This window comes from Lissotriton helveticus, chromosome 1_2 (assembly GCF_964261635.1).
Source record: "Lissotriton helveticus chromosome 1_2, aLisHel1.1, whole genome shotgun sequence".
Classification (NCBI taxonomy): domain Eukaryota; kingdom Metazoa; phylum Chordata; class Amphibia; order Caudata; family Salamandridae; genus Lissotriton; species Lissotriton helveticus.
This window is the reverse complement of record NC_136058.1, coordinates 337,208,068-337,234,884: the sequence shown is the minus strand read 5'-3', so window position 1 is coordinate 337,234,884 and position 26,817 is coordinate 337,208,068. Positions and strand designations below refer to the sequence as shown.

The 26,817-nt window shown below is 40.1% G+C and overlaps 43 non-coding genes across 43 annotated transcripts; all 43 read left to right on the top strand.

The window, feature by feature from the left end:
- Nucleotides 1-52: 52 nt before the first annotated feature.
- Nucleotides 53-125, top strand: TRNAK-CUU (transfer RNA lysine (anticodon CUU)). Its single transcript has one exon. It is a non-coding gene; the product is annotated as a tRNA-Lys (tRNA).
- A 1,168-nt stretch (nt 126-1,293) lies between these two features.
- Nucleotides 1,294-1,366, top strand: TRNAK-UUU (transfer RNA lysine (anticodon UUU)). The gene has a single exon. It is a non-coding gene; the product is annotated as a tRNA-Lys (tRNA).
- A 625-nt stretch (nt 1,367-1,991) lies between these two features.
- On the top strand, nt 1,992-2,064 carry TRNAK-CUU (transfer RNA lysine (anticodon CUU)). Its single transcript has one exon. It is a non-coding gene; the product is annotated as a tRNA-Lys (tRNA).
- A 612-nt stretch (nt 2,065-2,676) lies between these two features.
- On the top strand, nt 2,677-2,749 carry TRNAK-UUU (transfer RNA lysine (anticodon UUU)). Its single transcript has one exon. It is a non-coding gene; the product is annotated as a tRNA-Lys (tRNA).
- A 625-nt stretch (nt 2,750-3,374) lies between these two features.
- TRNAK-CUU (transfer RNA lysine (anticodon CUU)) lies at nt 3,375-3,447 on the top strand. The gene has a single exon. It is a non-coding gene; the product is annotated as a tRNA-Lys (tRNA).
- A 344-nt stretch (nt 3,448-3,791) lies between these two features.
- TRNAA-AGC (transfer RNA alanine (anticodon AGC)) lies at nt 3,792-3,864 on the top strand. Its single transcript has one exon. It is a non-coding gene; the product is annotated as a tRNA-Ala (tRNA).
- Nucleotides 3,865-4,214: 350 nt separating this feature from the next.
- On the top strand, nt 4,215-4,287 carry TRNAK-CUU (transfer RNA lysine (anticodon CUU)). The gene has a single exon. It is a non-coding gene; the product is annotated as a tRNA-Lys (tRNA).
- A 1,452-nt stretch (nt 4,288-5,739) lies between these two features.
- On the top strand, nt 5,740-5,812 carry TRNAK-CUU (transfer RNA lysine (anticodon CUU)). Its single transcript has one exon. It is a non-coding gene; the product is annotated as a tRNA-Lys (tRNA).
- Nucleotides 5,813-6,156: 344 nt separating this feature from the next.
- On the top strand, nt 6,157-6,229 carry TRNAA-AGC (transfer RNA alanine (anticodon AGC)). The gene has a single exon. It is a non-coding gene; the product is annotated as a tRNA-Ala (tRNA).
- A 1,037-nt stretch (nt 6,230-7,266) lies between these two features.
- Nucleotides 7,267-7,339, top strand: TRNAK-CUU (transfer RNA lysine (anticodon CUU)). Its single transcript has one exon. It is a non-coding gene; the product is annotated as a tRNA-Lys (tRNA).
- A 612-nt stretch (nt 7,340-7,951) lies between these two features.
- On the top strand, nt 7,952-8,024 carry TRNAK-CUU (transfer RNA lysine (anticodon CUU)). Its single transcript has one exon. It is a non-coding gene; the product is annotated as a tRNA-Lys (tRNA).
- Nucleotides 8,025-8,791: 767 nt separating this feature from the next.
- TRNAK-CUU (transfer RNA lysine (anticodon CUU)) lies at nt 8,792-8,864 on the top strand. Its single transcript has one exon. It is a non-coding gene; the product is annotated as a tRNA-Lys (tRNA).
- A 612-nt stretch (nt 8,865-9,476) lies between these two features.
- Nucleotides 9,477-9,549, top strand: TRNAK-CUU (transfer RNA lysine (anticodon CUU)). The gene has a single exon. It is a non-coding gene; the product is annotated as a tRNA-Lys (tRNA).
- Nucleotides 9,550-9,893: 344 nt separating this feature from the next.
- Nucleotides 9,894-9,966, top strand: TRNAA-AGC (transfer RNA alanine (anticodon AGC)). Its single transcript has one exon. It is a non-coding gene; the product is annotated as a tRNA-Ala (tRNA).
- A 352-nt stretch (nt 9,967-10,318) lies between these two features.
- TRNAK-CUU (transfer RNA lysine (anticodon CUU)) lies at nt 10,319-10,391 on the top strand. Its single transcript has one exon. It is a non-coding gene; the product is annotated as a tRNA-Lys (tRNA).
- Nucleotides 10,392-11,003: 612 nt separating this feature from the next.
- On the top strand, nt 11,004-11,076 carry TRNAK-CUU (transfer RNA lysine (anticodon CUU)). The gene has a single exon. It is a non-coding gene; the product is annotated as a tRNA-Lys (tRNA).
- Nucleotides 11,077-12,105: 1,029 nt separating this feature from the next.
- TRNAA-AGC (transfer RNA alanine (anticodon AGC)) lies at nt 12,106-12,178 on the top strand. The gene has a single exon. It is a non-coding gene; the product is annotated as a tRNA-Ala (tRNA).
- A 352-nt stretch (nt 12,179-12,530) lies between these two features.
- On the top strand, nt 12,531-12,603 carry TRNAK-CUU (transfer RNA lysine (anticodon CUU)). Its single transcript has one exon. It is a non-coding gene; the product is annotated as a tRNA-Lys (tRNA).
- A 611-nt stretch (nt 12,604-13,214) lies between these two features.
- Nucleotides 13,215-13,287, top strand: TRNAK-CUU (transfer RNA lysine (anticodon CUU)). The gene has a single exon. It is a non-coding gene; the product is annotated as a tRNA-Lys (tRNA).
- A 344-nt stretch (nt 13,288-13,631) lies between these two features.
- Nucleotides 13,632-13,704, top strand: TRNAA-AGC (transfer RNA alanine (anticodon AGC)). Its single transcript has one exon. It is a non-coding gene; the product is annotated as a tRNA-Ala (tRNA).
- Nucleotides 13,705-14,056: 352 nt separating this feature from the next.
- Nucleotides 14,057-14,129, top strand: TRNAK-CUU (transfer RNA lysine (anticodon CUU)). The gene has a single exon. It is a non-coding gene; the product is annotated as a tRNA-Lys (tRNA).
- Nucleotides 14,130-14,741: 612 nt separating this feature from the next.
- On the top strand, nt 14,742-14,814 carry TRNAK-CUU (transfer RNA lysine (anticodon CUU)). The gene has a single exon. It is a non-coding gene; the product is annotated as a tRNA-Lys (tRNA).
- A 344-nt stretch (nt 14,815-15,158) lies between these two features.
- Nucleotides 15,159-15,231, top strand: TRNAA-AGC (transfer RNA alanine (anticodon AGC)). Its single transcript has one exon. It is a non-coding gene; the product is annotated as a tRNA-Ala (tRNA).
- A 352-nt stretch (nt 15,232-15,583) lies between these two features.
- TRNAK-CUU (transfer RNA lysine (anticodon CUU)) lies at nt 15,584-15,656 on the top strand. The gene has a single exon. It is a non-coding gene; the product is annotated as a tRNA-Lys (tRNA).
- A 612-nt stretch (nt 15,657-16,268) lies between these two features.
- TRNAK-CUU (transfer RNA lysine (anticodon CUU)) lies at nt 16,269-16,341 on the top strand. Its single transcript has one exon. It is a non-coding gene; the product is annotated as a tRNA-Lys (tRNA).
- A 344-nt stretch (nt 16,342-16,685) lies between these two features.
- On the top strand, nt 16,686-16,758 carry TRNAA-AGC (transfer RNA alanine (anticodon AGC)). The gene has a single exon. It is a non-coding gene; the product is annotated as a tRNA-Ala (tRNA).
- Nucleotides 16,759-17,110: 352 nt separating this feature from the next.
- Nucleotides 17,111-17,183, top strand: TRNAK-CUU (transfer RNA lysine (anticodon CUU)). The gene has a single exon. It is a non-coding gene; the product is annotated as a tRNA-Lys (tRNA).
- A 612-nt stretch (nt 17,184-17,795) lies between these two features.
- Nucleotides 17,796-17,868, top strand: TRNAK-CUU (transfer RNA lysine (anticodon CUU)). The gene has a single exon. It is a non-coding gene; the product is annotated as a tRNA-Lys (tRNA).
- A 612-nt stretch (nt 17,869-18,480) lies between these two features.
- Nucleotides 18,481-18,553, top strand: TRNAK-CUU (transfer RNA lysine (anticodon CUU)). Its single transcript has one exon. It is a non-coding gene; the product is annotated as a tRNA-Lys (tRNA).
- A 344-nt stretch (nt 18,554-18,897) lies between these two features.
- Nucleotides 18,898-18,970, top strand: TRNAA-AGC (transfer RNA alanine (anticodon AGC)). The gene has a single exon. It is a non-coding gene; the product is annotated as a tRNA-Ala (tRNA).
- Nucleotides 18,971-19,322: 352 nt separating this feature from the next.
- TRNAK-CUU (transfer RNA lysine (anticodon CUU)) lies at nt 19,323-19,395 on the top strand. Its single transcript has one exon. It is a non-coding gene; the product is annotated as a tRNA-Lys (tRNA).
- Nucleotides 19,396-20,834: 1,439 nt separating this feature from the next.
- Nucleotides 20,835-20,907, top strand: TRNAK-CUU (transfer RNA lysine (anticodon CUU)). Its single transcript has one exon. It is a non-coding gene; the product is annotated as a tRNA-Lys (tRNA).
- A 612-nt stretch (nt 20,908-21,519) lies between these two features.
- On the top strand, nt 21,520-21,592 carry TRNAK-CUU (transfer RNA lysine (anticodon CUU)). The gene has a single exon. It is a non-coding gene; the product is annotated as a tRNA-Lys (tRNA).
- A 344-nt stretch (nt 21,593-21,936) lies between these two features.
- TRNAA-AGC (transfer RNA alanine (anticodon AGC)) lies at nt 21,937-22,009 on the top strand. Its single transcript has one exon. It is a non-coding gene; the product is annotated as a tRNA-Ala (tRNA).
- Nucleotides 22,010-22,361: 352 nt separating this feature from the next.
- Nucleotides 22,362-22,434, top strand: TRNAK-CUU (transfer RNA lysine (anticodon CUU)). The gene has a single exon. It is a non-coding gene; the product is annotated as a tRNA-Lys (tRNA).
- A 612-nt stretch (nt 22,435-23,046) lies between these two features.
- On the top strand, nt 23,047-23,119 carry TRNAK-CUU (transfer RNA lysine (anticodon CUU)). The gene has a single exon. It is a non-coding gene; the product is annotated as a tRNA-Lys (tRNA).
- Nucleotides 23,120-23,463: 344 nt separating this feature from the next.
- TRNAA-AGC (transfer RNA alanine (anticodon AGC)) lies at nt 23,464-23,536 on the top strand. The gene has a single exon. It is a non-coding gene; the product is annotated as a tRNA-Ala (tRNA).
- A 352-nt stretch (nt 23,537-23,888) lies between these two features.
- Nucleotides 23,889-23,961, top strand: TRNAK-CUU (transfer RNA lysine (anticodon CUU)). The gene has a single exon. It is a non-coding gene; the product is annotated as a tRNA-Lys (tRNA).
- Nucleotides 23,962-24,573: 612 nt separating this feature from the next.
- Nucleotides 24,574-24,646, top strand: TRNAK-CUU (transfer RNA lysine (anticodon CUU)). Its single transcript has one exon. It is a non-coding gene; the product is annotated as a tRNA-Lys (tRNA).
- A 344-nt stretch (nt 24,647-24,990) lies between these two features.
- TRNAA-AGC (transfer RNA alanine (anticodon AGC)) lies at nt 24,991-25,063 on the top strand. Its single transcript has one exon. It is a non-coding gene; the product is annotated as a tRNA-Ala (tRNA).
- A 352-nt stretch (nt 25,064-25,415) lies between these two features.
- Nucleotides 25,416-25,488, top strand: TRNAK-CUU (transfer RNA lysine (anticodon CUU)). The gene has a single exon. It is a non-coding gene; the product is annotated as a tRNA-Lys (tRNA).
- A 612-nt stretch (nt 25,489-26,100) lies between these two features.
- Nucleotides 26,101-26,173, top strand: TRNAK-CUU (transfer RNA lysine (anticodon CUU)). Its single transcript has one exon. It is a non-coding gene; the product is annotated as a tRNA-Lys (tRNA).
- Nucleotides 26,174-26,517: 344 nt separating this feature from the next.
- TRNAA-AGC (transfer RNA alanine (anticodon AGC)) lies at nt 26,518-26,590 on the top strand. Its single transcript has one exon. It is a non-coding gene; the product is annotated as a tRNA-Ala (tRNA).
- The last annotated feature ends 227 nt before the right edge of the window (nt 26,591-26,817 follow it).

The following is a 26,817-nucleotide window of genomic DNA, read 5'->3' as shown; positions in this document are numbered from 1 at the left end:
ACTGGTTTTCTTAATGAAAAACGATCAGTTTGCATTCTACTTTAAAGAGGGAGCCCGGCTAGCTCAGTCGGTAGAGCATGAGACTCTTAATCTCAGGGTTGTGGGTTCGAGCCCCACGTTGGGCAAAAACGAGTAATTTTGCAGGATTATTGCATTGGATCTCATAATATGGCAATTAATCTTGCATTAGACATGCAATAACTCCCAAAAATTGTATATCTTTGGTTTCCCATTCAATCAATCAATCAGTGACACTTGTAAAGCGCGCTACATACCCGTAGGGTCTCAAGGCGCTTGGGGGGGGGGGGGTGCCGCTACTGCTCGAACAGCCAGGTCTTCAGCTTCTTCCGGAAGGAGAGGTGGTCTTGGGTCAGGCGCAGGTCGGACGGGAGGGAGTTCCAGGTCTTGGCGGCCAGGTAGGAGAAGGACCTTCCTCCTGTAGTCGCTCTTCGGATGCGGGGGACGGCGGCGAGGGCGTGGTTGGCTGATCGGAGGTGGCGTTTGGGAGCGTAGAAGTTGACTCGGCTGTTGAGGTAGCTCGGGCCTTGGTCGTGTAGGGCTTTGTGTGCGTGGGTGAGGAGGCGGAAGGTGATTCTCTTGTTGATGGGGAGCCAGTGAAGGTCTCTCAGATGTCCGGAGATGTGGCTGGATCGTGGGATGTCGAGGATGAGTCTGGCTGAGGCGTTTTGGATCCGCTGGAGTCTCTTCTGGAGCTTGGCGGTGGTCCCGGCGTAGAGGGCGTTGCCGTAGTCCAGTCGGCTGGTGACGAGGGCCTGGGTGACGGTCCCATTGGTGGGAAATGTAACTTCAAGATTAGGTAGGGCATTAGTCAGCGATATTACTCCTATTCAAGTACTAAACAGGCCAACCTGAACTGTAAAACATCCCCTAAGTGGAGGTAAGGCATCAGTTAGGAGTGAACTGAACACTCATGTAATGGGCAATTTGACGTCAAATAAAGTGTCGTAGGCATTAACATTACTTTTGAAATGTTATTCTGAGGGAGCACACAGGGGAATTAGCTCAAATGGTAGAGCGCTCGATTAGCATGCGCGAGGTAGCGGGATTGATGCCCGCATTCTCCATTCTAAAATGTACATACATTTTATTTTTAACTTGTCATTGCCAAGCTTGTTGCATAGTAAGAACAGATAAATCACAAATGGCTTTCATATATGGTCCACTGAGGGATCTATAAATGATAAGTTCCTTGAAAAACAAGAGTTGAGGAATATCCAGGAACTGGTTTTCTTAATGAAAAACGATCAGTTTGCATACTACTTTAAAGAGGGAGCCCGGCTAGCTCAGTCGGTAGAGCATGAGACTTTTAATCTCAGGGTCGTGGGTTCGAGCCCCACGTTGGGCGAAAACGAGTAATTTTTGCAGGATTATTGCATTGGATCTCATAATATGGCAATTAATCTTGCATTAGACATGCAATAACTCCCAAAAATTGTATATCTTTGGTTTCCCATTGGTGGGAAATGTAACTTCAAGATTAGGTAGGGCATTAGTCTAGATTAACATACAGCGATATTACTCCTATTCAAGTACTAAACAGGCCAACTTGAACTGTAAAACATCCCCTAAGTGGAGGTAAGGCATCAGTTAGGAGTGAACTGAACACTCATGTAATGGGCAATTTGACGTCAAATAAAGTGTCGTAGGCATTAACATTACTTTTGAAATGTTATTCTGAGGGAGCACACAGGGGAATTAGCTCAAATGGTAGAGCGCTCGCTTAGCATGCGAGAGGTAGCGGGATTGATGCCCGCATTCTCTATTCTAAAATGTACATACATTTTATTTTTAACTTGTCATTGCCAAGCTTGTTGCATAGTAAGAACAGATAAATCACAGATGGCTTTCATATATGGTCCACTGAGGGATCTATAAATGATAAGTTCCTTGAAAAACAAGAGTTGAGGAATATCCAGGAACTGGTTTTCTTAATGAAAAACGATCAGTTTGCATACTACTTTAAAGAGGGAGCCCGGCTAGCTCAGTCGGTAGAGCATGAGACTCTTAATCTCAGGGTCGTGGGTTCGAGCCCCACGTTGGGCGAAAACAAGTAATTTTTGCAGGATTATTGCATTGGATCTCATAATATGGCAATTAATCTTGCATTAGACATGCAATAACTCCCAAAAATTGTATATCTTTGGTTTCCCATTGGTGGGAAATGTAACTTCAAGATTAGGTAGGGCATTAGTCAGCGATATTACTCCTATTCAAGTACTAAACAGGCCAACCTGAACTGTAAAACATCCCCTAAGTGGAGGTAAGGCATCAGTTAGGAGTGAACTGAACACTCATGTAATGGGCAATTTGACGTCAAATAAAGTGTCGTAGGCATTAACATTACTTTTGAAATGTTATTCTGAGGGAGCACACAGGGGAATTAGCTCAAATGGTAGAGCGCTCGATTAGCATGCGCGAGGTAGCGGGATTGATGCCCGCATTCTCCATTCTAAAATGTACATACATTTTATTTTTAACTTGTCATTGCCAAGCTTGTTGCATAGTAAGAACAGATAAATCACAGATGGCTTTCATATATGGTCCACTGAGGGATCTATAAATGATAAGTTCCTTGAAAAACAAGAGTTGAGGAATATCCAGGAACTGGTTTTCTTAATGAAAAACGATCAGTTTGCATACTACTTTAAAGAGGGAGCCCGGCTAGCTCAGTCGGTAGAGCATGAGACTTTTAATCTCAGGGTCGTGGGTTCGAGCCCCACGTTGGGCGAAAACGAGTAATTTTTGCAGGATTATTGCATTGGATCTCATAATATGGCAATTAATCTTGCATTAGACATGCAATAACTCCCAAAAATTGTATATCTTTGGTTTCCCATTGGTGGGAAATGTAACTTCAAGATTAGGTAGGGCATTAGTCTAGATTAACATACAGCGATATTACTCCTATTCAAGTACTAAACAGGCCAACTTGAACTGTAAAACATCCCCTAAGTGGAGGTAAGGCATCAGTTAGGAGTGAACTGAACACTCATGTAATGGGCAATTTGACGTCAAATAAAGTGTCGTAGGCATTAACATTACTTTTGAAATGTTATTCTGAGGGAGCACACAGGGGAATTAGCTCAAATGGTAGAGCGCTCGCTTAGCATGCGAGAGGTAGCGGGATTGATGCCCGCATTCTCTATTCTAAAATGTACATACATTTTATTTTTAACTTGTCATTGCCAAGCTTGTTGCATAGTAAGAACAGATAAATCACAGATGGCTTTCATATATGGTCCACTGAGGGATCTATAAATGATAAGTTCCTTGAAAAACAAGAGTTGAGGAATATCCAGGAACTGGTTTTCTTAATGAAAAACGATCAGTTTGCATACTACTTTAAAGAGGGAGCCCGGCTAGCTCAGTCGGTAGAGCATGAGACTCTTAATCTCAGGGTCGTGGGTTCGAGCCCCACGTTGGGCGAAAACGAGTAATTTTTGCAGGATTATTGCATTGGATCTCATAATATGGCAATTCATCTTGCATTAGACATGCAATAACTCCCAAAAATTGTATATCTTTGGTTTCCCATTGGTGGGAAATGTAACTTCAAGATTAGGTAGGGCATTAGTCTAGATTAACATACAGCGATATTACTCCTATTCAAGTACTAAACAGGCCAACCTGAACTGTAAAACATCCCCTAAGTGGAGGTAAGGCATCAGTTAGGAGTGAACTGAACACTCATGTAATGGGCAATTTGACGTCAAATAAAGTGTGGAAGGCATTAACATTACTTTTGAAATGTTATTCTGAGGGAGCACACAGGGGAATTAGCTCAAATGGTAGAGCGCTCGCTTAGCATGCGAGAGGTAGCGGGATCGATGCCCGCATTCTCCATTCTAAAATGTACATACATTTTATTTTTAACTTGTCATTGCCAAGCTTGTTGCATAGTAAGAACAGATAAATCACAGATGGCTTTCATATATGGTCACATCATAACAACTAAAGGGGTTTTATCAAAAGGGTTTAGGTATTCGTTAGCTTGTGAGAGCAATTTGAGTTCTTATGCAATCTCACAATGACATTTCCACAACTTCCATTTCAATTTTGTCTCATTTTACTTGACACTGTCCACTGAGGGATCTATAAATGATAAGTTCCTTGAAAAACAAGAGTTGAGGAATATCCAGGAACTGGTTTTCTTAATGAAAAACGATCAGTTTGCATACTACTTTAAAGAGGGAGCCCGGCTAGCTCAGTCGGTAGAGCATGAGACTCTTAATCTCAGGGTCGTGGGTTCGAGCCCCACGTTGGGCGAAAACGAGTAATTTTTGCAGGATTATTGCATTGGATCTCATAATATGGCAATTAATCTTGCATTAGAAATGCAATAACTCCCAAAAATTGTATATCTTTGGTTTCCCATTGGTGGGAAATGTAACTTCAAGATTAGGTAGGGCATTAGTCTAGATTAACATACAGCGATATTACTCCTATTCAAGTACTAAACAGGCCAACCTGAACTGTAAAACATCCCCTAAGTGGAGGTAAGGCATCAGTTAGGAGTGAACTGAACACTCATGTAATGGGCAATTTGACGTCAAATAAAGTGTGGAAGGCATTAACATTACTTTTGAAATGTTATTCTGAGGGAGCACACAGGGGAATTAGCTCAAATGGTAGAGCGCTCGCTTAGCATGCAAGAGGTAGCGGGATCGATGCCCGCATTCTCCATTCTAAAATGTACATACATTTTATTTTTAACTTGTCATTGCCAAGCTTGTTGCATAGTAAGAACAGATAAATCACAGATGGCTTTCATATATGGTCACATCATAACAACTAAAGGGGTTTTATCAAAAGGGTTTAGGTATTCGTTAGCTTGTGAGAGCAATTTGAGTTCTTATGCAATCTCACAATGACATTTCCACAACTTCCATTTCAATTTTGTCTCATTTTACTTGACACTGTCCACTGAGGGATCTATAAATGATAAGTTCCTTGAAAAACAAGAGTTGAGGAATATCCAGGAACTGGTTTTCTTAATGAAAAACGATCAGTTTGCATTCTACTTTAAAGAGGGAGCCCGGCAAGCTCAGTCGGTAGAGCATGAGACTCTTAATCTCAGGGTCGTGGGTTCGAGCCCCATGTTGGGCGAAAACTAGTATTTTTTGCAGGATTATTGCATCGGATCTCATAATATGGCAATTAATCTTGCATTAGACATGCAATAACTCCCAAAAATTGTATATCTTTGATTTCCCATTGGTGGGAAATGTAACTTCAAGATTAGGTAGGGCATTAGTCAGCGATATTACTCCTATTCAAGTACTAAACAGGCCAACCTGAACTGTAAAACATCCCCTAAGTGGAGGTAAGGCATCAGTTAGGAGTGAACTGAACACTCATGTAATGGGCAATTTGACGTCAAATAAAGTGTCGTAGGCATTAACATTACTTTTGAAATGTTATTCTGAGGGAGCACACAGGGGAATTAGCTCAAATGGTAGAGCGCTCGCTTAGCATGCGAGAGGTAGCGGGATTCATGCCCGCATTCTCCATTCTAAAATGTACATACATTTTATTTTTAACTTGTCATTGCCAAGCTTGTTGCATAGTAAGAACAGATAAATCACAGATGGCTTTCATATATGGTCCACTGAGGGATCTATAAATGATAAGTTCCTTGAAAAACAAGAGTTGAGGAATATCCAGGAACTGGTTTTCTTAATGAAAAACGATCAGTTTGCATACTACTTTAAAGAGGGAGCCCGGCTAGCTCAGTCGGTAGAGCATGAGACTCTTAATCTCAGGGTCGTGGGTTCGAGCCCCACGTTGGGCGAAAACGAGTAATTTTTGCAGGATTATTGCATTGGATCTCATAATATGGCAATTAATCTTGCATTAGACATGCAATAACTCCCAAAAATTGTATATCTTTGGTTTCCCATTGGTGGGAAATGTAACTTCAAGATTAGGTAGGGCATTAGTCTAGATTAACATACAGCGATATTACTCCTATTCAAGTACTAAACAGGCCAACCTGAACTGTAAAACATCCCCTAAGTGGAGGTAAGGCATCAGTTAGGAGTGAACTGAACACTCATGTAATGGGCAATTTGACGTCAAATAAAGTGTGGAAGGCATTAACATTACTTTTGAAATGTTATTCTGAGGGAGCACACAGGGGAATTAGCTCAAATGGTAGAGCGCTCGCTTAGCATGCGAGAGGTAGCGGGATCGATGCCCGCATTCTCCATTCTAAAATGTACATACATTTTATTTTTAACTTGTCATTGCCAAGCTTGTTGCATAGTAAGAACAGATAAATCACAGATGGCTTTCATATATGGTCACATCATAACAACTAAAGGGGTTTTATCAAAAGGGTTTAGGTATTCGTTAGCTTGTGAGAGCAATTTGAGTTCTTATGCAATCTCACAATGACATTTCCACAACTTCCATTTCAATTTTGTCTCCTTTTACTTGACACTCTGTCCACTGAGGGATCTATAAATGATAAGTTCCTTGAAAAGCAAGAAATGAGGAATATCCAGGAACTGGTTTTCTTAATGAAAAACAATCAGTTTGCATTCTACTTTAAAGAGAGAGCCTGGCTAGCTCAGTCGATAGAGCATGAGACTCTTAATCTCAGGGTCGTGGGTTCGAGCCCCACGTTGGGTGAAAACGAGTAAGTTTTGCAGGATTATTGCATTGGATCTCATAATATGGCAATTAATCTTGCATTAGACTTGCAATAACTCCCAAAAATTGTATATCTTTGGTTTCCCATTGGTGGGAAATGTAACTTCAAGATTAGGTAGGGCATTAGTCAGCGATATTACTCCTATTCAAGTACTAAACAGGCCAACCTGAACTGTAAAACATCCCCTAAGTGGAGGTAAGGCATCAGTTAGGAGTGAACTGAACACTCATGTAATGGGCAATTTGACGTCAAATAAAGTGTCGTAGGCATTAACATTACTTTTGAAATGTTATTCTGAGGGAGCACACAGGGGAATTAGCTCAAATGGTACAGCGCTCGCGTAGCATGCGAGAGGTAGCGGGATTGATGCCCGCATTCTCCATTCTAAAATGTACATACATTTTATTTTTAACTTGTCATTGCCAAGCTTGTTGCATAGTAAGAACAGATAAATCACAGATGGCTTTCATATATGGTCCACTGAGGGATCTATAAATGATAAGTTCCTTGAAAAACAAGAGTTGAGGAATATCCAGGAACTGGTTTTCTTAATGAAAAACGATCAGTTTGCATACTACTTTAAAGAGGGAGCCCGGCTAGCTCAGTCGGTAGAGCATGAGACTCTTAATCTCAGGGTCGTGGGTTCGAGCCCCACGTTGGGCGAAAACGAGTAATTTTTGCAGGATTATTGCATTGGATCTCATAATATGGCAATTAATCTTGCATTAGACATGCAATAACTCCCAAAAATTGTATATCTTTGGTTTCCCATTGGTGGGAAATGTAACTTCAAGATTAGGTAGGGCATTAGTCAGCGATATTACTCCTATTCAAGTACTAAACAGGCCAACTTGAACTGTAAAACATCCCCTAAGTGGAGGTAAGGCATCAGTTAGGAGTGAACTGAACACTCATGTAATGGGCAATTTGACGTCAAATAAAGTGTCGTAGGCATTAACATTACTTTTGAAATGTTATTCTGAGGGAGCACACAGGGGAATTAGCTCAAATGGTAGAGCGCTCGCTTAGCATGCGAGAGGTAGCGGGATTGATGCCCGCATTCTCCATTCTAAAATGTACATACATTTTATTTTTAACTTGTCATTGCCAAGCTTGTTGCATAGTAAGAACAGATAAATCACAGATGGCTTTCATATATGGTCCACTGAGGGATCTATAAATGATAAGTTCCTTGAAAAACAAGAGTTGAGGAATATCCAGGAACTGGTTTTCTTAATGAAAAACGATCAGTTTGCATACTACTTTAAAGAGGGAGCCCGGCTAGCTCAGTCGGTAGAGCATGAGACTCTTAATCTCAGGGTCGTGGGTTCGAGCCCCACGTTGGGCGAAAACGAGTAATTTTTGCAGGATTATTGCATTGGATCTCATAATATGGCAATTCATCTTGCATTAGACATGCAATAACTCCCAAAAATTGTATATCTTTGGTTTCCCATTGGTGGGAAATGTAACTTCAAGATTAGGTAGGGCATTAGTCTAGATTAACATACAGCGATATTACTCCTATTCAAGTACTAAACAGGCCAACCTGAACTGTAAAACATCCCCTAAGTGGAGGTAAGGCATCAGTTAGGAGTGAACTGAACACTCATGTAATGGGCAATTTGACGTCAAATAAAGTGTGGAAGGCATTAACATTACTTTTGAAATGTTATTCTGAGGGAGCACACAGGGGAATTAGCTCAAATGGTAGAGCGCTTGCTTAGCATGCGAGAGGTAGCGGGATCGATGCCCGCATTCTCCATTCTAAAATGTACATACATTTTATTTTTAACTTGTCATTGCCAAGCTTGTTGCATAGTAAGAACAGATAAATCACAGATGGCTTTCATATATGGTCACATCATAACAACTAAAGGGGTTTTATCAAAAGGGTTTAGGCATTCGTTAGCTTGTGAGAGCAATTTGAGTTCTTATGCAATCTCACAATGACATTTCCACAACTTCCATTTCAATTTTGTCTCATTTTACTTGACACTGTCCACTGAGGGATCTATAAATGATAAGTTCCTTGAAAAACAAGAGTTGAGGAATATCCAGGAACTGGTTTTCTTAATGAAAAACGATCAGTTTGCATTCTACTTTAAAGAGGGAGCCCGGCAAGCTCAGTCGGTAGAGCATGAGACTCTTAATCTCAGGGTCGTGGGTTCGAGCCCCACGTTGGGCGAAAACTAGTATTTTTTGCAGGATTATTGCATCGGATCTCATAATATGGCAATTAATCTTGCATTAGACATGCAATAACTCCCAAAAATTGTATATCTTTGATTTCCCATTGGTGGGAAATGTAACTTCAAGATTAGGTAGGGCATTAGTCAGCGATATTACTCCTATTCAAGTACTAAACAGGCCAACCTGAACTGTAAAACATCCCCTAAGTGGAGGTAAGGCATCAGTTAGGAGTGAACTGAACACTCATGTAATGGGCAATTTGACGTCAAATAAAGTGTCGTAGGCATTAACATTACTTTTGAAATGTTATTCTGAGGGAGCACACAGGGGAATTAGCTCAAATGGTAGAGCGTTCGCTTAGCATGCGAGAGGTAGCGGGATTCATGCCCGCATTCTCCATTCTAAAATGTACATACATTTTATTTTTAACTTGTCATTGCCAAGCTTGTTGCATAGTAAGAACAGATAAATCACAGATGGCTTTCATATATGGTCCACTGAGGGATCTATAAATGATAAGTTCCTTGAAAAACAAGAGTTGAGGAATATCCAGGAACTGGTTTTCTTAATGAAAAACGATCAGTTTGCATACTACTTTAAATAGGGAGCCCGGCTAGCTCAGTCGGTAGAGCATGAGACTCTTAATCTCAGGGTCGTGGGTTCGAGCCCCACGTTGGGCGAAAACGAGTAATTTTTGCAGGATTATTGCATTGGATCTCATAATATGGCAATTAATCTTGCATTAGACATGCAATAACTCCCAAAAATTGTATATCTTTGGTTTCCCATTGGTGGGAAATGTAACTTCAAGATTAGGTAGGGCATTAGTCTAGATTAACATACAGCGATATTACTCCTATTCAAGTACTAAACAGGCCAACCTGAACTGTAAAACATCCCCTAAGTGGAGGTAAGGCATCAGTTAGGAGTGAACTGAACACTCATGTAATGGGCAATTTGACGTCAAATAAAGTGTGGAAGGCATTAACATTACTTTTGAAATGTTATTCTGAGGGAGCACACAGGGGAATTAGCTCAAATGGTAGAGCGCTCGCTTAGCATGCGAGAGGTAGCGGGATCGATGCCCGCATTCTCCATTCTAAAATGTACATACATTTTATTTTTAACTTGTCATTGCCAAGCTTGTTGCATAGTAAGAACAGATAAATCACAGATGGCTTTCATATATGGTCACATCATAACAACTAAAGGGGTTTTATCAAAAGGGTTTAGGTATTCGTTAGCTTGTGAGAGCAATTTGAGTTCTTATGCAATCTCACAATGACATTTCCACAACTTCCATTTCAATTTTGTCTCCTTTTACTTGACACTCTGTCCACTGAGGGATCTATAAATGATAAGTTCCTTGAAAAACAAGAGTTGAGGAATATCCAGGAACTGGTTTTCTTAATGAAAAACAATCAGTTTACATTCTACTTTAAAGAGGGAGCCCGGCTAGCTCAGTCGGTAGAGCATGAGACTCTTAATCTCAGGGTCGTGGGTTCGAGCCCCACGTTGGGTTAAAACGAGTAATTTTTGCAGGATTATTGCATTGGATCTCATATTATGGCAATTAATCTTGCATTAGACTTGCAATAACTCCCAAAAATTGTATATCTTTGGTTTCCCATTGGTGGGAAATGTAACTTCAAGATTAGGTAGGGCATTAGTCAGCGATATTACTCCTATTCAAGTACTAAACAGGCCAACCTGAACTGTAAAACATCCCCTAAGTGGAGGTAAGGCATCAGTTAGGAGTGAACTGAACACTCATGTAATGGGCAATTTGACGTCAAATAAAGTGTCGTAGGCATTAACATTACTTTTGAAATGTTATTCTGAGGGAGCACACAGGGGAATTAGCTCAAATGGTACAGCGCTCGCTTAGCATGCGAGAGGTAGCGGGATTGATGCCCGCATTCTCCATTCTAAAATGTACATACATTATATTTTTAACTTGTCATTGCCAAGCTTGTTGCATAGTAAGAACAGATAAATCACAGATGGCTTTCATATATGGTCCACTGAGGGATCTATAAATGATAAGTTCCTTGAAAAACAAGAGTTGAGGAATATCCAGGAACTGGTTTTCTTAATGAAAAACGATCAGTTTGCATACTACTTTAAAGAGGGAGCCCGGCTAGCTCAGTCGGTAGAGCATGAGACTCTTAATCTCAGGGTCGTGGGTTCGAGCCCCACGTTGGGCGAAAACGAGTAATTTTTGCAGGATTATTGCATTGGATCTCATAATATGGCAATTAATCTTGCATTAGACATGCAATAACTCCCAAAAATTGTATATCTTTGGTTTCCCATTGGTGGGAAATGTAACTTCAAGATTAGGTATGGCATTAGTCAGCGATATTACTCCTATTCAAGTACTAAACAGGCCAACCTGAACTGTAAAACATCCCCTAAGTGGAGGTAAGGCATCAGTTAGGAGTGAACTGAACACTCATGTAATGGGCAATTTGACGTCAAATAAAGTGTCGTAGGCATTAACATTACTTTTGAAATGTTATTCTGAGGGAGCACACAGGGGAATTAGCTCAAATGGTAGAGCGCTCGCTTAGCATGCGAGAGGTAGCGGGATTGATGCCCGCATTCTCCATTCTAAAATGTACATACATTTTATTTTTAACTTGTCATTGCCAAGCTTGTTGCATAGTAAGAACAGATAAATCACAGATGGCTTTCATATATGGTCCACTGAGGGATCTATAAATGATAAGTTCCTTGAAAAACAAGAGTTGAGGAATATCCAGGAACTGGTTTTCTTAATGAAAAACGATCAGTTTGCATACTACTTTAAAGAGGGAGCCCGGCTAGTTCAGTCGGTAGAGCATGAGACTCTTAATCTCAGGGTCGTGGGTTCGAGCCCCACGTTGGGGGAAAACGAGTAATTTTTGCAGGATTATTGCATTGGATCTCATAATATGGCAATTAATCTTGCATTAGACATGCAATAACTCCCAAAAATTGTATATCTTTGGTTTCCCATTGGTGGGAAATGTAACTTCAAGATTAGGTAGGGCATTAGTCTAGATTAACATACAGCGATATTACTCCTATTCAAGTACTAAACAGGCCAACCTGAACTGTAAAACATCCCCTAAGTGGAGGTAAGGCATCAGTTAGGAGTGAACTGAACACTCATGTAATGGGCAATTTGACGTCAAATAAAGTGTGGAAGGCATTAACATTACTTTTGAAATGTTATTCTGAGCGAGCACACAGGGGAATTAGCTCAAATGGTAGAGCGCTCGCTTAGCATGCGAGAGGTAGCGGGATCGATGCCCGCATTCTCCATTCTAAAATGTACATACATTTTATTTTTAACTTGTCATTGCCAAGCTTGTTGCATAGTAAGAACAGATAAATCACAGATGGCTTTCATATATGGTCACATCATAACAACTAAAGGGGTTTTATCAAAAGGGTTTAGGTATTCGTTAGCTTGTGAGAGCAATTTGAGTTCTTATGCAATCTCACAATGACATTTCCACAACTTCCATTTCAATTTTGTCTCCTTTTACTTGACACTCTGTCCACTGAGGGATCTATAAATGATAAGTTCCTTGAAAAACAAGAGTTGAGGAATATCCAGGAACTGGTTTTCTTAATGAAAAACGATCAGTTTGCATTCTACTTTAAAGAGGGAGCCCGGCTAGCTCAGTCGGTAGAGCATGAGACTCTTAATCTCAGGGTCGTGGGTTCGAGCCCCACGTTGGGCGAAAACGAGTAATTTTTGCAGGATTATTGCATCGGATCTCATAATATGGCAATTAATCTTGCATTAGACATGCAATAACTCCCAAAAATTGTATATCTTTGATTTCCCATTGGTGGGAAATGTAACTTCAAGATTAGGTAGGGCATTAGTCAGCGATATTACTCCTATTCAAGTACTAAACAGGCCAACCTGAACTGTAAAACATCCCCTAAGTGGAGGTAAGGCATCAGTTAGGAGTGAACTGAACACTCATGTAATGGGCAATTTGACGTCAAATAAAGTGTCGTAGGCATTAACATTACTTTTGAAATGTTATTCTGAGGGAGCACACAGGGGAATTAGCTCAAATGGTAGAGCGCTCGCTTAGCATGCGAGAGGTAGCGGGATTCATGCCCGCATTCTCCATTCTAAAATGTACATACATTTTATTTTTAACTTGTCATTGCCAAGCTTGTTGCATAGTAAGAACAGATAAATCACAGATGGCTTTCATATATGGTCCACTGAGGGATCTATAAATGATAAGTTCCTTGAAAAACAAGAGTTGAGGAATATCCAGGAACTGGTTTTCTTAATGAAAAACGATCAGTTTGCATACTACTAAAATAGGGAGCCCGGCTAGCTCAGTCGGTAGAGCATGAGACTCTTAATCTCAGGGTCGTGGGTTCGAGCCCCACGTTGGGCGAAAACGAGTAATTTTTGCAGGATTATTGCATTGGATCTCATAATATGGCAATTAATCTTGCATTAGACATGCAATAACTCCCAAAAATTGTATATCTTTGGTTTCCCATTGGTGGGAAATGTAACTTCAAGATTAGGTAGGGCATTAGTCTAGATTAACATACAGCGATATTACTCCTATTCAAGTACTAAACAGGCCAACCTGAACTGTAAAACATCCCCTAAGTGGAGGTAAGGCATCAGTTAGGAGTGAACTGAACACTCATGTAATGGGCAATTTGACGTCAAATAAAGTGTGGAAGGCATTAACATTACTTTTGAAATGTTATTCTGAGGGAGCACACAGGGGAATTAGCTCAAATGGTAGAGCGCTCGCTTAGCATGCGAGAGGTAGCGGGATCGATGCCCGCATTCTCCATTCTAAAATGTACATACATTTTATTTTTAACTTGTCATTGCCAAGCTTGTTGCATAGTAAGAACAGATAAATCACAGATGGCTTTCATATATGGTCACATCATAACAACTAAAGGGGTTTTATCAAAAGGGTTTAGGTATTCGTTAGCTTGTGAGAGCAATTTGAGTTCTTATGCAATCTCACAATGACATTTCCACAACTTCCATTTCAATTTTGTCTCCTTTTACTTGACACTCTGTCCACTGAGGGATCTATAAATGATAAGTTCCTTGAAAAGCAAGAGTTGAGGAATATCCAGGAACTGGTTTTCTTAATGAAAAACAATCAGTTTGCATTCTACTTTAAAGAGGGAGCCCGGCTAGCTCAGTCGGTAGAGCATGAGACTCTTAATCTCAGGGTCGTGGGTTCGAGCCCCACGTTGGGTGAAAACGAGTAATTTTTGCAGGATTATTGCATTGGATCTCATAATATGGCAATTAATCTTGCATTAGACTTGCAATAACTCCCAAAAATTGTATATCTTTGGTTTCCCATTGGTGGGAAATGTAACTTCAAGATTAGGTAGGGCATTAGTCAGCGATATTACTCCTATTCAAGTACTAAACAGGCCAACCTGAACTGTAAAACATCCCCTAAGTGGAGGTAAGGCATCAGTTAGGAGTGAACTGAACACTCATGTAATGGGCAATTTGACGTCAAATAAAGTGTCGTAGGCATTAACATTACTTTTGAAATGTTATTCTGAGGGAGCACACAGGGGAATTAGCTCAAATGGTACAGCGCTCGCTTAGCATGCGAGAGGTAGCGGGATTGATGCCCGCATTCTCCATTCTAAAATGTACATACATTTTATTTTTAACTTGTCATTGCCAAGCTTGTTGCATTGTAAGAACAGATAAATCACAGATGGCTTTCATATATGGTCCACTGAGGGATCTATAAATGATAAGTTCCTTGAAAAACAAGAGTTGAGGAATATCCAGGAACTGGTTTTCTTAATGAAAAACGATCAGTTTGCATACTACTTTAAAGAGGGAGCCCGGCTAGCTCAGTCGGTAGAGCATGAGACTCTTAATCTCAGGGTCGTGGGTTCGAGCCCCACGTTGGGCGAAAACGAGTAATTTTTGCAGGATTATTGCATTGGATCTCATAATATGGCAATTAATCTTGCATTAGACATGCAATAACTCCCAAAAATTGTATATCTTTGGTTTCCCATTGGTGGGAAATGTAACTTCAAGATTAGGTAGGGCATTAGTCTAGATTAACATACAGCGATATTACTCCTATTCAAGTACTAAACAGGCCAACCTGAACTGTAAAACATCCCCTAAGTGGAGGTAAGGCATCAGTTAGGAGTGAACTGAACACTCATGTAATGGGCAATTTGACGTCAAATAAAGTGTGGAAGGCATTAACATTACTTTTGAAATGTTATTCTGAGGGAGTACACAGGGGAATTAGCTCAAATGGTAGAGCGCTCGCTTAGCATGCGAGAGGTAGCGGGATCGATGCCCGCATTCTCCATTCTAAAATGTACATACATTTTATTTTTAACTTGTCATTGCCAAGCTTGTTGCATAGTAAGAACAGATAAATCACAGATGGCTTTCATATATGGTCACATCATAACAACTAAAGGGGTTTTATCAAAAGGGTTTAGGTATTTGTTAGCTTGTGAGAGCAATTTGAGTTCTTATGCAATCTCACAATGACATTTCCACAACTTCCATTTCAATTTTGTCTCCTTTTACTTGACACTCTGTCCACTGAGGGATCTATAAATGATAAGTTCCTTGAAAAGCAAGAGTTGAGGAATATCCAGGAACTGGTTTTCTTAATGAAAAACAATCAGTTTGCATTCTACTTTAAAGAGGGAGCCCGGCTAGCTCAGTCGGTAGAGCATGAGACCCTTAATCTCAGGGTCGTGGGTTCGAGCCCCACGTTGGGTGAAAACGAGTAATTTTTGCAGGATTATTGCATTGGATCTCATAATATGGCAATTAATCTTGCATTAGACTTGCAATAACTCCCAAAAATTGTATATCTTTGGTTTCCCATTGGTGGGAAATGTAACTTCAAGATTAGGTAGGGCATTAGTCAGCGATATTACTCCTATTCAAGTACTAAACAGGCCAACCTGAACTGTAAAACATCCCCTAAGTGGAGGTAAGGCATCAGTTAGGAGTGAACTGAACTCTCATGTAAAGGGCAATTTGACGTCAAATAAAGTGTCGTAGGCATTAACATTACTTTTGAAATGTTATTCTGAAGGAGCACACAGGGGAATTAGCTCAAATGGTACAGCGCTCGCTTAGCATGCGAGAGGTAGCGGGATTGATGCCCGCATTCTCCATTCTAAAATGTACATACATTTTATTTTTAACTTGTCATTGCCAAGCTTGTTGCATTGTAAGAACAGATAAATCACAGATGGCTTTCATATATGGTCCACTGAGGGATCTATAAATGATAAGTTCCTTGAAAAACAAGAGTTGAGGAATATCCAGGAACTGGTTTTCTTAATGAAAAACGATCAGTTTGCATACTACTTTAAAGAGGGAGCCCGGCTAGCTCAGTCGGTAGAGCATGAGACTCTTAATCTCAGGGTCGTGGGTTCGAGCCCCACATTGGGCGAAAACGAGTAATTTTTGCAGGATTATTGCATTGGATCTCATAATATGGCAATTAATCTTGCATTAGACATGCAATAACTCCCAAAAATTGTATATCTTTGGTTTCCCATTGGTGGGAAATGTAACTTCAAGATTAGGTAGGGCATTAGTCTAGATTAACATACAGCGATATTACTCCTATTCAAGTACTAAACAGGCCAACCTGAACTGTAAAACATCCCCTAAGTGGAGGTAAGGCATCAGTTAGGAGTGAACTGAACACTCATGTAATGGGCAATTTGACGTCAAATAAAGTGTGGAAGGCATTAACATTACTTTTGAAATGTTATTCTGAGGGAGCACACAGGGGAATTAGCTCAAATGGTAGAGCGCTCGCTTAGCATGCGAGAGGTAGCGGGATCGATGCCCGCATTCTCCATTCTAAAATGTACATACATTTTATTTTTAACTTGTCATTGCCAAGCTTGTTGCATAGTAAGAACAGATAAATCACAGATGGCTTTCATATATGGTCACATCATAACAACTAAAGGGGTTTTATCAAAAGGGTTTAGGTATTCGTTAGCTTGTGAGAGCAATTTGAGTTCTTATGCAATCTCACAATGACATTTCCACAACTTCCATTTCAATTTTGTCTCCTTTTACTTGACACTCTGTCCACTGAGGGATCTATAAATGATAAGTTCCTTGAAAAACAAGAGTTGAGGAATATCCAGGAACTGGTTTTCTTAATGAAAAACGATCAGTTTGCATACTACTTTAAAGAGGGAGCCCGGCTAGCTCAGTCGGTAGAGCATGAGACTCTTAATCTCAGGGTCGTGGGTTCGAGCCCCACGTTGGGCGAAAACAAGTAATTTTTGCAGGATTATTGCATTGGATCTCATAATATGGCAATTAATCTTGCATTAGACATGCAATAACTCCCACAAATTGTATATCTTTGGTTTCCCATTGGTGGGAAATGTAACTTCAAGATTAGGTAGGGCATTAGTCAGCGATATTACTCCTATTCAAGTACTAAACAGGCCAACCTGAACTGTAAAACATCCCCTAAGTGGAGGTAAGGCATCAGTTAGGAGTGAACTGAACACTCATGTAATGGGCAATTTGACGTCAAATAAAGTGTCGTAGGCATTAACATTACTTTTGAAATGTTATTCTGAGGGAGCACACAGGGGAATTAGCTCAAATGGTAGAGCGCTCGCTTAGCATGCGAGAGGTAGTGGGATTGATGCCCGCATTCTCCATTCTAAAATGTACATACATTTTATTTTTAACTTGTCATTGCCAAGCTTGTTGCATAGTAAGAACAGATAAATCACAGATGGCTTTCATATATGGTCCACTGAGGGATCTATAAATGATAAGTTCCTTGAAAAACAAGAGTTGAGGAATATCCAGGAACTGGTTTTCTTAATGAAAAACGATCAGTTTGCATACTACTTTAAAGAGGGAGCCCGGCTAGCTCAGTCGGTAGAGCATGAGACTCTTAATCTCAGGGTCGTGGGTTCGAGCCCCACGTTGGGCGAAAACGAGTAATTTTTGCAGGATTATTGCATTGGATCTCATAATATGGCAATTAATCTTGCATTAGACTTGCAATAACTCCCAAAAATTGTATATCTTTGGTTTCCCATTGGTGGGAAATGTAACTTCAAGATTAGGTAGGGCATTAGTCAGCGATATTACTCCTATTCAAGTACTAAACAGGCCAACCTGAACTGTAAAACATCCCCTAAGTGGAGGTAAGGCATCAGTTAGGAGTGAACTGAACACTCATGTAATGGGCAATTTGACGTCAAATAAAGTGTCGTAGGCATTAACATTACTTTTGAAATGTTATTCTGAGGGAGCACACAGGGGAATTAGCTCAAATGGTAGAGCGCTCGCTTAGCATGCGAGAGGTAGCGGGATTCATGCCCGCATTCTCCATTCTAAAATGTACATACATTTTATTTTTAACTTGTCATTGCCAAGCTTGTTGCATAGTAAGAACAGATAAATCACAGATGGCTTTCATATATGGTCCACTGAGGGATCTATAAATGATAAGTTCCTTGAAAAACAAGAGTTGAGAAATATCCAGGAACTGGTTTTCTTAATGAAAAACGATCAGTTTGCATACTACTTTAAAGAGGGAGCCCGGCTAGCTCAGTCGGTAGAGCATGAGACTCTTAATCTCAGGGTCGTGGGTTCGAGCCCCACGTTGGGCGAAAACGAGTACTTTTTGCAGGATTATTGCATTGGATCTCATAATATGGCAATTAATCTTGCATTAGACATGCAATAACTCCCAAAAATTGTATATCTTTGGTTTCCCATTGGTGGGAAATGTAACTTCAAGATTAGGTAGGGCATTAGTCTAGATTAACATACAGCGATATTACTCCTATTCAAGTACTAAACAGGCCAACCTGAACTGTAAAACATCCCCTAAGTGGAGGTAAGGCATCAGTTAGGAGTGAACTGAACACTCATGTAATGGGCAATTTGACGTCAAATAAAGTGTGGAAGGCATTAACATTACTTTTGAAATGTTATTCTGAGGGAGCACACAGGGGAATTAGCTCAAATGGTAGAGCGCTCGCTTAGCATGCGAGAGGTAGTGGGATCGATGCCCGCATTCTCCATTCTAAAATGTACATACATTTTATTTTTAACTTGTCATTGCCAAGCTTGTTGCATAGTAAGAACAGATAAATCACAGATGGCTTTCATATATGGTCACATCATAACAACTAAAGGGGTTGTATCAAAAGGGTTTAGGTATTCGTTAGCTTGTGAGAGCAATTTGAGTTCTTATGCAATCTCACAATGACATTTCCACAACTTCCATTTCAATTTTGTCTCCTTTTACTTGACACTCTGTCCACTGAGGGATCTATAAATGATAAGTTCCTTGAAAAACAAGAGTTGAGGAATATCCAGGAACTGGTTTTCTTAATGAAAAACAATCAGTTTGCATTCTACTTTAAAGAGGGAGCCCGGCTAGCTCAGTCGGTAGAGCATGAGACTCTTAATCTCAGGGTCGTGGGTTCGAGCCCCACGTTGGGTGAAAACGAGTAATTTTTGCAGGATTATTGCATTGGATCTCATAATATGGCAATTAATCTTGCATTAGACTTGCAATAACTCCCAAAAATTGTATATCTTTGGTTTCCCATTGGTGGGAAATGTAACTTCAAGATTAGGTAGGGCATTAGTCAGCGATATTACTCCTATTCAAGTACTAAACAGGCCAACCTGAACTGTAAAACATCCCCTAAGTGGAGGTAAGGCATCAGTTAGGAGTGAACTGAACACTCATGTAATGGGCAATTTGACGTCAAATAAAGTGTCGTAGCCATTAACATTACTTTTGAAATGTTATTCTGAGGGAGCACACAGGGGAATTAGCTCAAATGGTACAGCGCTCGCTTAGCATGCGAGAGGTAGCGGGATTGATGCCCGCATTCTCCATTCTAAAATGTACATACATTTTATTTTTAACTTGTCATTGCCAAGCTTGTTGCATAGTAAGAACAGATAAATAACAGATGGCTTTCATATATGGTCCACTGAGGGATCTATAAATGATAAGTTCCTTGAAAAACAAGAGTTGAGGAATATCCAGGAACTGGTTTTCTTAATGAAAAACGATCAGTTTGCATACTACTTTAAAGAGGGAGCCCGCTAGCTCAGTCGGTAGAGCATGAGACTCTTAATCTCAGGGTCGTGGGTTCGAGCCCCACGTTGGGCGAAAAAAGTAATTTTTGCAGGATTATTGCATTGGATCTCATAATATGGCAATTAATCTTGCATTAGACATGCAATAACTCCCAAAAATTGTATATCTTTGGTTTCCCATTGGTGGGAAATGTAACTTCAAGATTAGGTAGGGCATTAGTCAGCGATATTACTCTTATTCAAGTACTAAACAGGCCAACCTGAACTGTAAAACATCCCCTAAGTGGAGGTAAGGCATCAGTTAGGAGTGAACTGAACACTCATGTAATGGGCAATTTGACGTCAAATAAAGTGTGGAAGGCATTAACATTACTTTTGAAATGTTATTCTGAGTGAGTACACAGGGGAATTAGCTCAAATGGTAGAGCGCTCGCTTAGCATGCGAGAGGTAGCGGGATCGATGCCCGCATTCTACATTCTAAAATGTACATACATTTTATTTTTAACTTGTCATTGCCAAGCTTGTTGCATAGTAAGAACAGATAAATCACAGATGGCTTTCATATATGGTCACATCATAACAACTAAAGGGGTTTTATCAAAAGGGTTTAGGTATTCGTTAGCTTGTGAGAGCAATTTGAGTTCTTATGCAATCTCACAATGACATTTCCACAACTTCCATTTCAATTTTGTCTCCTTTTACTTGACACTCTGTCCACTGAGGGATCTATAAATGATAAGTTCCTTGAAAAGCAAGAGTTGAGGAATATCCAGGAACTGGTTTTCTTAATGAAAAACAATCAGTTTGCATTCTACTTTAAAGAGGGAGCCCGGCTAGCTCAGTCGGTAGAGCATTAGACTCTTAATCTCAGGGTCGTGGGTTCGAGCCCCACGTTGGGTGAAAACGAGTAATTTTTGCAGGATTATTGCATTGGATCTCATAATATGGCAATTAATCTTGCATTAGACTTGCAATAACTCCCAAAAATTGTATATCTTTGGTTTCCCATTGGTGGGAAATGTAACTTCAAGATTAGGTAGGGCATTAGTCAGCGATATTACTCCTATTCAAGTACTAAACAGGCCAACCTGAACTGTAAAACATCCCCTAAGTGGAGGTAAGGCATCAGTTAGGAGTGAACTGAACACTCATGTAATGGGCAATTTGACGTCAAATAAAGTGTCGTAGGCATTAACATTACTTTTGAAATGTTATTCTGAGGGAGCACACAGGGGAATTAGCTCAAATGGTACAGCGCTCGCTTAGCATGCGAGAGGTAGCGGGATTGATGCCCGCATTCTCCATTCTAAAATGTACATACATTTTATTTTTAACTTGTCATTGCCAAGCTTGTTGCATTGTAAGAACAGATAAATCACAGATGGCTTTCATATATGGTCCACTGAGGGATCTATAAATGATAAGTTCCTTGAAAAACAAGAGTTGAGGAATATCCAGGAACTGGTTTTCTTAATGAAAAACGATCAGTTTGCATACTACTTTAAAGAGGGAGCCCGGCTAGCTCAGTCGGTAGAGCATGAGACTCTTAATCTCAGGGTCGTGGGTTCGAGCCCCACGTTGGGCGAAAACGAGTAATTTTTGCAGGATTATTGCATTGGATCTCATAATATGGCAATTAATCTTGCATTAGACATGCAATAACTCCCAAAAATTGTATATCTTTGGTTTCCCATTGGTGGGAAATGTAACTTCAAGATTAGGTAGGGCATTAGTCTAGATTAACATACAGCGATATTACTCCTATTCAAGTACTAAACAGGCCAACCTGAACTGTAAAACATCCCCTAAGTGGAGGTAAGGCATCAGTTAGGAGTGAACTGAACACTCATGTAATGGGCAATTTGACGTCAAATAAAGTGTGGAAGGCATTAACATTACTTTTGAAATGTTATTCTGAGGGAGTACACAGGGGAATTAGCTCAAATGGTAGAGCGCTCGCTTAGCATGCGAGAGGTAGCGGGATCGATGCCCGCATTCTCCATTCTAAAATGTACATACATTTTATTTTTAACTTGTCATTGCCAAGCTTGTTGCATAGTAAGAACAGATAAATCACAGATGGCTTTCATATATGGTCACATCATAACAACTAAAGGGGTTTTATCAAAAGGGTTTAGGTATTCGTTAGCTTGTGAGAGCAATTTGAGTTCTTATGCAATCTCACAATGACATTTCCACAACTTCCATTTCAATTTTGTCTCCTTTTACTTGACACTCTGTCCACTGAGGGATCTATAAATGATAAGTTCCTTGAAAAGCAAGAGTTGAGGAATATCCAGGAACTGGTTTTCTTAATGAAAAACAATCAGTTTGCATTCTACTTTAAAGAGGGAGCCCGGCTAGCTCAGTCGGTAGAGCATGAGACTCTTAATCTCAGGGTCGTGGGTTCGAGCCCCACGTTGGGTGAAAACGAGTAATTTTTGCAGGATTATTGCATTGGATCTCATAATATGGCAATTAATCTTGCATTAGACTTGCAATAACTCCCAAAAATTGTATATCTTTGGTTTCCCATTGGTGGGAAATGTAACTTCAAGATTAGGTAGGGCATTAGTCAGCGATATTACTCCTATTCAAGTACTAAACAGGCCAACCTGAACTGTAAAACATCCCCTAAGTGGAGGTAAGGCATCAGTTAGGAGTGAACTGAACACTCATGTAATGGGCACTTTGACGTCAAATAAAGTGTCGTAGGCATTAACATTACTTTTGAAATGTTATTCTGAGGTAGCACACAGGGGAATTAGCTCAAATGGTACAGCGCTCGCTTAGCATGCGAGAGGTAGCGGGATTGATGCCCGCATTCTCCATTCTAAAATGTACATACATTTTATTTTTAACTTGTCATTGCCAAGCTTGTTGCATTGTAAGAACAGATAAATCACAGATGGCTTTCATATATGGTCCACTGAGGGATCTATAAATGATAAGTTCCTTGAAAAACAAGAGTTGAGGAATATCCAGGAACTGGTTTTCTTAATGAAAAACGATCAGTTTGCATACTACTTTAAAGAGGGAGCCCGGCTAGCTCAGTCGGTAGAGCATGAGACTCTTAATCTCAGGGTCGTGGGTTCGAGCCCCACGTTGGGCGAAAACGAGTAATTTTTGCAGGATTATTGCATTGGATCTCATAATATGGCAATTAATCTTGCATTAGACATGCAATAACTCCCAAAAATTGTATATCTTTGGTTTCCCATTGGTGGGAAATGTAACTTCAAGATTAGGTAGGGCATTAGTCTAGATTAACATACAGCGATATTACTCCTATTCAAGTACTAAACAGGCCAACCTGAACTGTAAAACATCCCCTAAGTGGAGGTAAGGCATCAGTTAGGAGTGAACTGAACACTCATGTAATGGGCAATTTGACGTCAAATAAAGTGTGGAAGGCATTAACATTACTTTTGAAATGTTATTCTGAGGGAGCACACAGGGGAATTAGCTCAAATGGTAGAGCGCTCGCTTAGCATGCGAGAGGTAGCGGGATCGATGCCCGCATTCTCCATTCTAAAATGTACATACATTTTATTTTTAACTTGTCATTGCCAAGCTTGTTGCATAGTAAGAACAGATAAATCACAGATGGCTTTCATATATGGTCACATCATAACAACTAAAGGGGTTTTATCAAAAGGGTTTAGGTATTCGTTAGCTTGTGAGAGCAATTTGAGTTCTTATGCAATCTCACAATGACATTTCCACAACTTCCATTTCAATTTTGTCTCCTTTTACTTGACACTCTGTCCACTGAGGGATCTATAAATGATAAGTTCCTTGAAAAACAAGAGTTGAGGAATATCCAGGAACTGGTTTTCTTAATGAAAAACAATCAGTTTGCATTCTACTTTAAAGAGGGAGCCCGGCTAGCTCAGTCGGTAGAGCATGAGACTCTTAATCTCAGGGTCGTGGGTTCGAGCCCCACGTTGGGTGAAAATGAGTAATTTTTGCAGGATTATTGCATTGGATCTCATAATATGGCAATTAATCTTGCATTAGACTTGCAATAACTCCCAAAAATTGTATATCTTTGGTTTCCCATTGGTGGGAAATGTAACTTCAAGATTAGGTAGGGCATTAGTCAGCGATATTACTCCTATTCAAGTACTAAACAGGCCAACCTGAACTGTAAAACATCCCCTAAGTGGAGGTAAGGCATCAGTTAGGAGTGAACTGAACACTCATGTAATGGGCAATTTGACGTCAAATAAAGTGTCGTAGGCATTAACATTACTTTTGAAATGTTATTCTGAGGTAGCACACAGGGGAATTAGCTCAAATGGTACAGCGCTCGCTTAGCATGCGAGAGGTAGCGGGATTGATGCCCGCATTCTCCATTCTAAAATGTACATACATTTTATTTTTAACTTGTCATTGCCAAGCTTGTTGCATTGTAAGAACAGATAAATCACAGATGGCTTTCATATATGGTCCACTGAGGGATCTATAAATGATAAGTTCCTTGAAAAACAAGAGTTGAGGAATATCCAGGAACTGGTTTTCTTAATGAAAAACGATCAGTTTGCATACTACTTTAAAGAGGGAGCCCGGCTAGCTCAGTCGGTAGAGCATGAGACTCTTAATCTCAGGGTCGTGGGTTCGAGCCCCACGTTGGGCGAAAACGAGTAATTTTTGCAGGATTATTGCATTGGATCTCATAATATGGCAATTAATCTTGCATTAGACATGCAATAACTCCCAAAAATTGTATATCTTTGGTTTCCCATTGGTGGGAAATGTAACTTCAAGATTAGGTAGGGCATTAGTCTAGATTAACATACAGCGATATTACTCCTATTCAAGTACTAAACAGGCCAACCTGAACTGTAAAACATCCCCTAAGTGGAGGTAAGGCATCAGTTAGGAGTGAACTGAACACTCATGTAATGGGCAATTTGACGTCAAATAAAGTGTGGAAGGCATTAACATTACTTTTGAAATGTTATTCTGAGGGAGTACACAGGGGAATTAGCTCAAATGGTAGAGCGCTCGCTTAGCATGCGAGAGGTAGCGGGATCGATGCCCGCATTCTCCATTCTAAAATGTACATACATTTTATTTTTAACTTGTCATTGCCAAGCTTGTTGCATAGTAAGAACAGATAAATCACAGATGGCTTTCATATATGGTCACATCATAACAACTAAAGGGGTTTTATCAAAAGGGTTTAGGTATTCGTTAGCTTGTGAGAGCAATTTGAGTTCTTATGCAATCTCACAATGACATTTCCACAACTTCCATTTCAATTTTGTCTCCTTTTACTTGACACTCTGTCCACTGAGGGATCTATAAATGATAAGTTCCTTGAAAAGCAAGAGTTGAGGAATATCCAGGAACTGGTTTTCTTAATGAAAAACAATCAGTTTGCATTCTACTTTAAAGAGGGAGCCCGGCTAGCTCAGTCGGTAGAGCATGAGACTCTTAATCTCAGGGTCGTGGGTTCGAGCCCCACGTTGGGTGAAAACGAGTAATTTTTGCAGGATTATTGCATTGGATCTCATAATATGGCAATTAATCTTGCATTAGACTTGCAATAACTCCCAAAAATTGTATATCTTTGGTTTCCCATTGGTGGGAAATGTAACTTCAAGATTAGGTAGGGCATTAGTCAGCGATATTACTCCTATTCAAGTACTAAACAGGCCAACCTGAACTGTAAAACATCCCCTAAGTGGAGGTAAGGCATCAGTTAGGAGTGAACTGAACACTCATGTAATGGGCACTTTGACGTCAAATAAAGTGTCGTAGGCATTAACATTACTTTTGAAATGTTATTCTGAGGTAGCACACAGGGGAATTAGCTCAAATGGTACAGCGCTCGCTTAGCATGCGAGAGGTAGCGGGATTGATGCCCGCATTCTCCATTCTAAAATGTACATACATTTTATTTTTAACTTGTCATTGCCAAGCTTGTTGCATTGTAAGAACAGATAAATCACAGATGGCTTTCATATATGGTCCACTGAGGGATCTATAAATGATAAGTTCCTTGAAAAACAAGAGTTGAGGAATATCCAGGAACTGGTTTTCTTAATGAAAAACGATCAGTTTGCATACTACTTTAAAGAGGGAGCCCGGCTAGCTCAGTCGGTAGAGCATGAGACTCTTAATCTCAGGGTCGTGGGTTCGAGCCCCACGTTGGGCGAAAACGAGTAATTTTTGCAGGATTATTGCATTGGATCTCATAATATGGCAATTAATCTTGCATTAGACATGCAATAACTCCCAAAAATTGTATATCTTTGGTTTCCCATTGGTGGGAAATGTAACTTCAAGATTAGGTAGGGCATTAGTCTAGATTAACATACAGCGATATTACTCCTATTCAAGTACTAAACAGGCCAACCTGAACTGTAAAACATCCCCTAAGTGGAGGTAAGGCATCAGTTAGGAGTGAACTGAACACTCATGTAATGGGCAATTTGACGTCAAATAAAGTGTGGAAGGCATTAACATTACTTTTGAAATGTTATTCTGAGGGAGCACACAGGGGAATTAGCTCAAATGGTAGAGCGCTCGCTTAGCATGCGAGAGGTAGCGGGATCGATGCCCGCATTCTCCATTCTAAAATGTACATACATTTTATTTTTAACTTGTCATTGCCAAGCTTGTTGCATAGTAAGAACAGATAAATCACAGATGGCTTTCATATATGGTCACATCATAACAACTAAAGGGGTTTTATCAAAAGGGTTTAGGTATTCGTTAGCTTGTGAGAGCAATTTGAGTTCTTATGCAATCTCACAATGACATTTCCACAACTTCCATTTCAATTTTGTCTCCTTTTAC